At 33.6% G+C, this 10,522-nt stretch overlaps 1 protein-coding gene across 1 annotated transcript in view; it reads right to left on the reverse strand.

The window, feature by feature from the left end:
* Positions 1 to 4,573, reverse strand: part of mgat4c (mgat4 family member C) — a 231,126-nt gene extending 226,553 nt beyond the window's left edge. Inside the window, exon 1 of the mRNA XM_056478844.1 lies at positions 4,258 to 4,573. The gene's annotated coding sequence lies outside the window, so the exon portion shown is untranslated. The remainder of the gene's footprint in view (positions 1 to 4,257) is intronic.
* Positions 4,574 to 10,522: the final 5,949 nt, after the last annotated feature.

The raw sequence follows: 10,522 nt of genomic DNA on the forward strand, positions 1-10,522 counted from the left end.
ATTTGCACATTACAAATTGTTTAATTTTAATTTTTTTGTCACACTTTACAATAAGATTTTATTATTGATCATTTATTTACTAACATGAGCTAAGCATGAGCAATATTTGTACAGCATTTATTAATCATAGTTCAACATCTGCTAATGCATTATTTAAATAAAAATGAATGCTTGTTAACATTAGTTAATGCACCGTGACTTAACATGAATTCACAACAAACAACTGTATTTTATGTTAGTAAATGCATTAACATTAACTTGCATACAGCCTTATTGTAAAATGTTACAATCTTTTCATGTTTGATTTGGTCATTTGTTTTTTATTTTAAATTTATTTTAGTACATTTGATATAAGGGTGGTTCATTCCGCTGTGGCGACCCCGGATTAATAAAGGGACTAAGCCGAAAAGAAAATGAATGAATGAATAAATGATATAAGTATTATTTTCCTTTTCAGTTATTTTAGTACATCAAGTTAACAGAGTTTCTGCAGCTTTAAGCAAGTAAGACAATTATGAATGAAATTTTAGACTTACAGAGGGCTAAATGTTTTTTCAATGGCCCAGTTGGAAAAGATTTTTATTTGCCCTGTCAAACTTTTTTTAATATAATTTAATACATTTAATAATACAATAATAATAATTTAATAGTTTAAAAAATAAATAGTTTAGTTAATTCTGAGCAAAATATTTTAAATATTGTGTCAAAACAAGCAAACTCTAGTTGCATCCATACACTTTTTTTTCAACATAAATTTTAAGAAAGGTTAAAAAAAAAAGTTTTAAAGGTTTTATAAAGTATAATAAACTAAATGTACAGTATGCACAACAGTTTGTACAAGCCAGCTTCCGAAGCAGTAAATACACGGAGAACTTTTGAAAAAGTGTTATTGTACAGAAAATAATGAAACCATTATGGTAAACAGATTTAAAAATTACATTCTTAAATAAAAAGTTTAATTGAGATGGATTGTTGATTGGATGGATGTTGGCCAGATTGAGTAGCTTTGGATAAACAAAAGAAAATTAAGACCTGTTTAAAAAAAGATTTAAGACCTAAAACACAATATTTCAGTAAATTTAAGACTTTTGAAGGCCTAAATTTTGTTTTCGAGATTCAAGACATTTTAAGACTTTAAGACCCCACGGATACACTATTAAATGAGTTAAGTTCATATTTCTTCTGACTTAATTTTATAGACTTTATTTCAGATACTTTAAATAGTTTGAGTTATTTTGTTATATTTTAAATTGAAAGTTTAATATAATGATTTGGTTTAAGTTGTTTTAGAACTGTACATAAAGTAAAACTAGTATTTATTTGGATGCAGAGTCTTTCTGCATATACAATTGAAGTCAGAATTATTAACCCCCTTTGAATTTTTTTTCTTTTTTAAATATTTCTCAAATGATGTTTAACAGAGCAAGTAAAAGTTCATAGTATGTCTGATAATATGTTTCCTTCCGGAGAAAGTCTTATTTGTTATATTTCGGCTAGAATGAAAGCAGTTTTAATTTTAAGGTCAATATTATTAACCCCTTAAAGCTATTTTTTTTTTCGATTGGCTACAGAACAAACCATAGTTACACTTGCCTAATTACCCTAACCTGCCTTGTTAACCTAATTAACCTAGTTAAGCCTTTAAATGTCACTTTAAGCTGTATAGAAGTGTCTTGAAAAATATCTATTAAAATTGTATTTACTGTCATCATGGCAAAGATAAAATAAATCAGTTATTAGAAATGTGTAATTAAAACTATTATGTTTAGAAATGTGTTGAAAAAAATCTCTCTGTTAAACAGAAATTGGTGGAAAAAAATAAACCGGGGGCTAATAATTCTGACTTCAACTGTATATTATTTTAAGGAAAAATGATTTAGTTTCATAGTTTCAGTCTGACAGTTTTAGTAAACTATAATTATCCTGGTATAGAACATCACTATGCAGTATTAATGAAGGCTTTGTACATTTGATAGTCCTTTTGGACAAAAGTGAGCTATACTGAGCTCAGTAAAATATACGGAGGGATTCATTCCCTCTGTAAAGCCTTCTTTTATTTAATCTCAGTCTCTCCGAGACTTTTCCTCTCACAAAGGGGCTTTACTGCATCTAAAACACTATTCTCATTAGAAATGTTCTCTCTGAGCCACTTCTCCACATTCAACAGTCTCAGAGCATAGAGATGCATTAAACATGGGCACTGGTTCCCAATCTAAAGTGCATGGCATGCTGCTTTATGTCTGAATGGGTAACACTGCCCACAGGTCAAAAGTACTGAGGACAGAAGAGAGACGGCAGAAGAAGTGGCATGTCTCACAAGCCCCATCTGTTCCTTTAATGATATCCATTTATCACAGTGCTGCTGCTCTCTGACTAATCATAATATCTTAATAAACAGCTTTATGATAAGATAAAATAAAGGTCAAAATGCAGCCGGTCATTTGCTGAGCTTACATCTTGTAAGTGTAAGACATTCAAAAAGACTGAACTTAATAAAAAAGAGCACCTGACACCTTATACAAGATCGCTTGAATTTGATCAAATATAGAAAGCCTTCACAGTGTGATTGTATCTGTTGCAATGAATGATTTACCCCACTAGGGGAGGAACTGCTGCTCCATAAAGCTCAAAGTTAATACAAATGTTCTCGGGTTATGACAGGGGATTAGCCACATATGAAATACTCAGAACGTCTAGATAAATACACTTTCAAGATGGTCATTATAACTTACATATAGAGTCATTTTTTATTTTAATTAAACATCAGGATTTTAGGTTATCTGTACAAATGTGTACAACTGGTCGCATAAAAAATAATAATAATAAAAAAAAAAAAAATCACATTTTAAATGACTTTGCAGTGTTTTTCTTAACATAAAATTTCATATTGCTTTACATTTTTCACTTTTGTGGCAATTTTGTGGCAAGACAGAACATCATGTTTATCATTTATCATCATACAAAATGAAATCAAATAAATTATTTATATTTCATTTATTGATTTTTCCCATATTTCAAATATGCTGGACAAACTGTACTGTGTGTTATTTTTCCCTAGTCCAAGTAACAATTTTCACAATTCACAACAGGACTTCTACTGATTAAGCATTCACATCCACACAAATTGCAGATATTTTAAAGTCTGATCTAGTCCAAACTAATCCAACATGAAAATCAAGCTCCCGTTAAGCCACATATATTTTTCTAAAAATGTTTCATTAAATTGCCATCTTCTTCATAATGAGAAATCACTCAGTCATCAACGATAACAAGCTAACAGAACATCTTGAAATACACAAAATGTTTGCATCACATTTCCAATATATAGTCATATTACTTTTGGTGTTATTTCTGACCCTCAACACCGCAGGAAGTCTAAAACTGCTAAGATATTCTGCTACAATAAATTACAATCATTTTAAATTCTGGTCTATTCAGTGCGAACTAAACCATATGAAAGTCAAGCCCCTGTTAAGCCACATATATTTCACTAAAAAAACCATTCATTAAATTGCCATCTTCTACATAGTGAGAAATCACTCAGTCATCAACGATAACAAGATAACAGAACATCTTGAAATACATAAAATGTTTTCATCACATTTCAAATATATGGTCTTATCACTTTTGGTGTTATTTCTGACCCTCAACACCACAGGAAGTCTAAAACTGCTTAGATATTCTGCTACAACATATTACAATCATTTTAAATGCTGGTCTATTCAGTGCGAACTAACCCATATGAAAGTTAAGCCCCTGCTAAGCCACGACCACATCATTCACTGCCAGATGTGTGTCTGAAATCTTCTAAAATATCCATTGAAGCACTTCTCTCACACTACATTGACTTTCTACACTTAAAACACGTACATAATGATGATTAAAATAATGCAGATACAGAGCCACAGCTTTCTATAAAGTTCAGATTCTCTAAATAGATCTCACCCATTAGAGCATACTAAGCTTTCAATGCCTTAAGGGCAGCATGACACATGTAGGTTATATCTGTCCTTACTTTATGCCGGTTGACTCACCTATTATTTCTCTTTAAATACCCCAGATGTCAAAAGCGTTCACAGAAAAGGGCATCTGACAACTTTAAGGCTGAAAACACAACACAGACCAGCGCAAAACGGCGCTAGATTGTTTTGATGGGAAGATTGTACATGCACAGGTGCGAGTCCCCCACATGATTCCTAACAAAGACCAAGTTGCTAACTGTATTTGAATTCCTTCATAATAAATACGCGTTCTTACCGTGCCCAGACGATTTAGAGTGACATCTCCAACTTCTCCGCACGTTCACACATACTGTACATGTGTGTGTGGACAGCGACGGTAGATTAATGCTGCCCGGAGCGCGCACGAACGCGGTATGACGCCAAAAAAAAGCTGTCTAGGTAGGCAGCTCACTAGATTGTCTGACGTCTTGCAGACTCCCTTTCCAGCCACGTTGACAGTCCCGTGGCAATAGAAACAAACAATACGGATCCCGGCGCTGTTGCCTACATTGGCAGAAAGCTGGTTCGTGTTGTAGTTGTCGCGGCGCAGTCGGTTGTACGCAGCCGCTGCGTCCTCCCTCTCATGCCGACTGAGGATGTGAGCGCAGCCGCCGAGATGCTGGATCGCGGTGAGACCTGAAACAGCCAAGAGCAGAGTCACCCAATGTGATGATGCGAAACACAGCGAAATACTGAAAACAACAGGCTGTTAAATCTCAGCCAGTGACATGAGAGCGTGCTTGCTGTTAATTACAAAGGAGAGCCAAAAGAACAACCATAATAGTAATTCAAAAAAAAAATAAATAAATAAAAGAATAGTAAATGATGAGGCAAAACACGTAAAATGTTTAACAGTCAATTTAAAATGTTATGGCCCCAAAAAAAATATTTTAAGGCATTTTTGAACATACTATGTACATATGCTGTAAGGTGTAATAAGTAATTTTTTAAAAATTACAAAGTATATATATATATATATATATATATATATATATATATATATATATATATATATATATATATATATATATATATATATATATATACACACAAATAAATTACTGTATAAAGGGTTGATACAAGTCCTAATATTTATATCAGGTTTGTTCGGCAATAACCAATTTACATTGTTCTACTTATTACATGCTATGTCCCACAAAATTAAATAACAGAATGCAAAACATTTAAGTCAAAATCTGAATGCAAAGCTTGTGCTAGGAAGTGACAAGTTAAAGCCAGACAGACATCTAAAGTGATAAAAATATGGGTACAAGAGATTGGATGATATATGGATATACACTCACCGGCCTCTTTATTAGGCACACCTTACTAGTGCTGGGTTGGACCCCCTTTTGCCTTCAGAATTGCCTTCGATACAACAAGGTACTAGAAATATTATTCTGAGATTTTGGCAAATATTGACATGATCACGCAGTTCCTGCAGATTTGTCAGCTGCACATCCATGATACGAATCTCCCGTTCACCCACATCCCAAAGGTGTGGTCTTCTGTTGCTGTAGCCCATCTGCCTCAAGGTTGGACGTGTTGTGCATTCAGAGATGCTCTTCTGCATACCTCGGTTGTGGCTATTTGAGTTACTGTTGCTTTTCTATCAGCTGGAATCAGTCGGGCCATTTTTTTCTGACCTCTGGCATCAACAAGGCATTTGCACCCACAGAACTGCCGCTCACTGGATATTTTCTCTTTTTCAGACCATTCCCTGTAAACCCTAGAGATAGCTGTGCATGAAAATCCCAGTAAATCAGCAGTTTCTGAAATACTCAGACTAGCTTGTCTGGCACCAACAACCATGGCACGTTCAAAGTCACTTAAATCACCTTTCTTCCTCATTCTGATGCTCAGTTTGAACTGCAGCAGATCGTCTTGACCATGTCTACATGCCTAAATGCATTGAGTTGCTGCCATGTGATTGGCTGATTAGAAATTAGCTTTAACGAGCAGTTGGGCAGGCGTACCTAATAAAGTAGCCAGTAAGCGTATGTATAATTTTTTATTTTTAATCTGGCAACAGCTGTTTTTTTTTATTTCATAACAAGAACAATAGCATTTTAAAATGAGAAATACAATGCTTACAATTTTTCACATCAAAGGAAAAAAATCAGTAGAAAAAAAACAGACTAAAATAAAATAAAAATAAAATTACGGGATATATAAATTACAAAAAAAAAAAAAAAACGCATAAGAAATGGATTACAAAATTGCATACATTCTTACAGCTTTTTTTATTTTTTGTGTCTTTAAGGGTTTCGATATAATGCTTAAGATTGATTTTAAACAAATAATTATTAGGCTTATCATTGGACCATTTTTGTATAGTATCATTAAATTAATAAACAAACTTTGCTCCAAAGTTTTCTTATTATTATTGTAAATCAAAAAAAAAATCTCTTTGAAAACAAGAAAAGAAATTTTTATTTCATAAGTTTATAAGATATTCAACATCAAAACAAAACATTTGGGTATGTGTGCATTTAAAAAACAGGTGTTTTATCGATTCCTCCTCTAATTTACAAAAAGTGCACGTAGATTCCATGTCTCTAAAAAAATGTTGACCATTTCTTTCACTGGATAAATTAAATGTATTAGTTTATATGTCACTTCTTTAACTTTATTGGTGAGACAAACTTTTTTCCACCCAATTTGCTCAAATAATTCCAAAAATGTTTGCATTTAGGCAACAATATGGTTCTGCATAACTTTGTAATGAAACAGTTATTAAATTTATTGTCTATAAATTTCACACCATTGATACTTAACTGATTAATATGTAAAATATTCGATTCAGAGGATAAATTACTGCATAAGAGCTGAAAATTTCACTAGGAATTGCATCAAATACTATTGCAAATTCTTTAGCAGTTATGGGGATCTTGTAATAATTGAGAAATTCACAATAATTAAAAAGTTGTCCATTAAATTTGAATAACTATCTTACCAATATAATATCATTATTGTACCAGTTTCTATAAAATAAGGATTTATTTTTAAAGGTTATACATTTGTTGTTCCAAATTACTGATTTATGTGGAGAAAAATTATGCTTATAAGCATCCATAGTAAACCTACCTGTTTATGAAAAGAGTAATGTTTTATCGACACCTTGTTAATATCAAAATTACATCTTAAAATTCTAACAGCTGGGTTTGTATAAAACAAGTGTGATACCCAAATGACATAATTAAATATTCATTTATTGATTTTGATTTAATATTATATCAGCTCACTGAGCTAAGTGATTTTTCAGTCCCTACTCCCTATTAAATATATAGCACTGAATGAGCCCAGATGAGCATGTGTTTTAGTTAGATTACCGTTTCTTCATTCATTCATTCTCCTTCAGCTTAGTCCCCTATTTATCAGGAGTCGCCACAATGGAATGAACCGCCAACTATTCAAGCATATGTTTTACGCAACACAAGTTTTACCCTCCAGCTGCAACCCAGTACTGAGAAATGCACACATACATTCATTCATTCATTCATTGATATTTTTTTTGGCTTAGTCCACCCAGAGGAAACCCATGCGAACGCAAAGAGAACATGCAAACTCCACAAAGAAATGCCACACGAGGCTCGAACCAGTGACCTTCTTGCTGTAAGGCGATTGTGCTACCCACTGCACCACCATGGTGCCCCTTGGACATATACACTACGGCAAATTTTGTTTACCTAATTCACTTATGGTGTATGTCTTCGAACTGTGCGGAAAAACAGAGCACCCAAAGGAAACCCATGCGAACACAGGGAGAACATGCAAACTCCACACAGAAATGCCAGGAGTCGGCACTTGAACCAGCGACCTTCTTGCTGTGAAGTGACAGTGCTAACCACTGAGCCACCATGCCACCCATTACTGATTCTTATTAGTGAATAATGACATGGAATACCATAAATGACCAATGAAAATCAATTATTTCGCAGAGCCATGTATAAAAGGCTGAGGTGTTGCTTCTAAATAGCTAAACAAAAAAAAAAAAAAAAAAAACTGTCCAAAAAAAAGCCCAAAATGACACAAAAGCTTGAAGGCATTCACCTTGAGTTTTTCATGTTTTTTGCCAAATGCCCTAAATTCTGTTTTGTCTTTGTTTAATTGAAGAAAGTCGTGGCACACCGTAGTTGTTTACAAGGCCTTAATTTACAGTTGGCTCTTTTGAGGAATGAAAATAATGACTGTATGTGCCAAGTTTGCAAGGTTAAATCTTTGTTTGGTAAAAACTTTTGAATTGTTTAAATTAGTTTTTCTTTCCAGAGAATCTCAGTCTGAAATGTCGAAAAACAATTCTAGTAGCTTTAACTGTCATTTAGTAACTAGTTCCACTGAGATGTTTTGTACATTGACTAAATTTCTCTCTTCAAAATATTACTTGTGTTGTTACTTTTGCTATTAGGCAAAACTTTCAAAATAGTATAATTGTGTTTTTACGATCTAGATTGTGTCAAAGCAGCTTAACATAGAAGTACTAGTAAACTGAAACTGTGTCAGTGCAGTTTTCAGAGTTCAGTTATATTCAGTTCAGTGTAATATAAATGCAACTGCTGAAAGCCCTAACACAGAAGAGCAAATCCAACGATGTGCAGCACACATTCCAAACAAAGCAAGCCAGTGGCAACAGTGGCGAAGGACAAACTTCACCAATTGACGAAAGTGAAAGAAAAGAAAAAAGGGTCAGCTTGACTTTGTGTTTTTCAGTCCCCTCAACATGTTGATTTTATTTTTAAGATAATCCTCCTTTTAACTTTTTAAATGAGACATTTAATTGGTTAAGTCATTTAACTGGTTTGATGCATGCATGAGTGAAACAGCTTTTCAAACAAGAAATGTAGGGGTGGGATGATTTCCATTTGGAATTTATTCAACATAGGCTCATTCTGAAAATTTATATACATTTCTGGAGATTGTATAGCAGAGCTACATATGGCTGCATTTCATCTTTAAAATGAATGATAGGGGGTGGTATGACGCCATTCCCTTCCTCGCTTACCAGCTGATCACTTACTTCCGTATGGCTTTCTCACTTATTAGTTTGTCCGGTAGCTCGACATGTACGTTGGTGGATTTGAGACGCAGAGCGGAGTTGACCGCGACAACGAAGTTTGAGTCCGGTAAAGATTGGTTCCAGAATACAAGACAAAAATAAAAGCTAAAAAATTAAATAAGCAAGTAAATAACAAGGGTGAGAAGGTGGTAAAATCTGAAAACATGGTAAAAACCAGGTAAGGCGTTTTCTTTTTCCGGATTGCTTTTTAAAACACCACTGTTGAGATTATGGAAGTGGGTGGGCGGGTCAATCTCTGCTTTTTAAAACACTATTTGTTGGGTTTAAGGAAGGGGGAGGTTGGGGGGAACGGTCGGTTGGTCAGTCAGTCAGTCAGTCGACAGTGGTCTCTGGTGGATTTACATGAGAACAGCAGGCGTGAATGGCACTAGCGAGAGAAATCTGAAAAAGTGTACACAGCGGTCTCTGGTGAATTCGCAAAAAGAAAAACTGCAAAAAACATAGCTCCTGGGACACATTTGGTGCTCTCCAGAAATGCATATATGGGTACGTAATCATAATGAGCATGGGTTCAATTGATTGGATTGGTGGATCATTGTCATCTGCTACTGCTACTATCTCGTATGAGTGACAAGTTTGTCCCACCATTGTACCAGTAAACATCATTTAAGAAGAGATGCTGATGATTAAAGTTTAATGGGGTATATTGTATGAGTGAAGAAAAAAAATCTAATATACAGTTAAAGTCAAAATTATTAGCCCTTTTGTGATTTTTTTTTTCTTTTTCAAATATTTCCCAAATGATGTTTAACAGAGCAAGGAATTTTTCACAGTATTTCCTATAAACTATTTTCTTCTGGAGAAAGTCTTATTTGCTTTATTTCTGCTAGAATAAAATCAGTTAAAAAAATTTTAAATACTATTTTAATGTCAATGTTATTAGCCCTCTTAAGCTATTTTTTGATTGTATACAGAACAAACCACTGTTATACAATGACTTGCCTAATTACCCTAACTTACCTTGTAACCTGTAATTAACATAGTTAAGCCTTTAAAATGCACTTTAAGCTAAATACTATCTTGAATCATGTATCTTGAAAAATATCTGGTAAGATATTATGTTCTATCAGCATGGCAAAGATAAAATATATGTGTTTTTAGAAATGAATTATTGACACTGTTACGTTTAAAAAACCTTTCCGTTAAACTGAAATTGTTGAAAAACATAAACAGGGAGACTAATAATTCAGGAGGGCTGATAATTCTAACTTCAACTGTGTATAGTATATGAAATAAGAATTGTCGATTTGATTTTCTAGTGACTTTAATCTCATTAATGAGCTGCCATAGAGAGAAGTATGACTGGGTATTTGTCAACTCATAGCTTGTTTTAAAATATTACACTACATTGTGGCAATCCATTTGCATAATGACCTCATTGTGGGAATGCATACAAGTAAGATCTCGGAGCTTGATAACCTTCCCTGTAATATAATAAACACTG

The sequence above is a fragment of the Danio aesculapii genome, chromosome 18, assembly GCF_903798145.1.
Source record: "Danio aesculapii chromosome 18, fDanAes4.1, whole genome shotgun sequence".
NCBI lineage: Eukaryota > Metazoa > Chordata > Actinopteri > Cypriniformes > Danionidae > Danio > Danio aesculapii.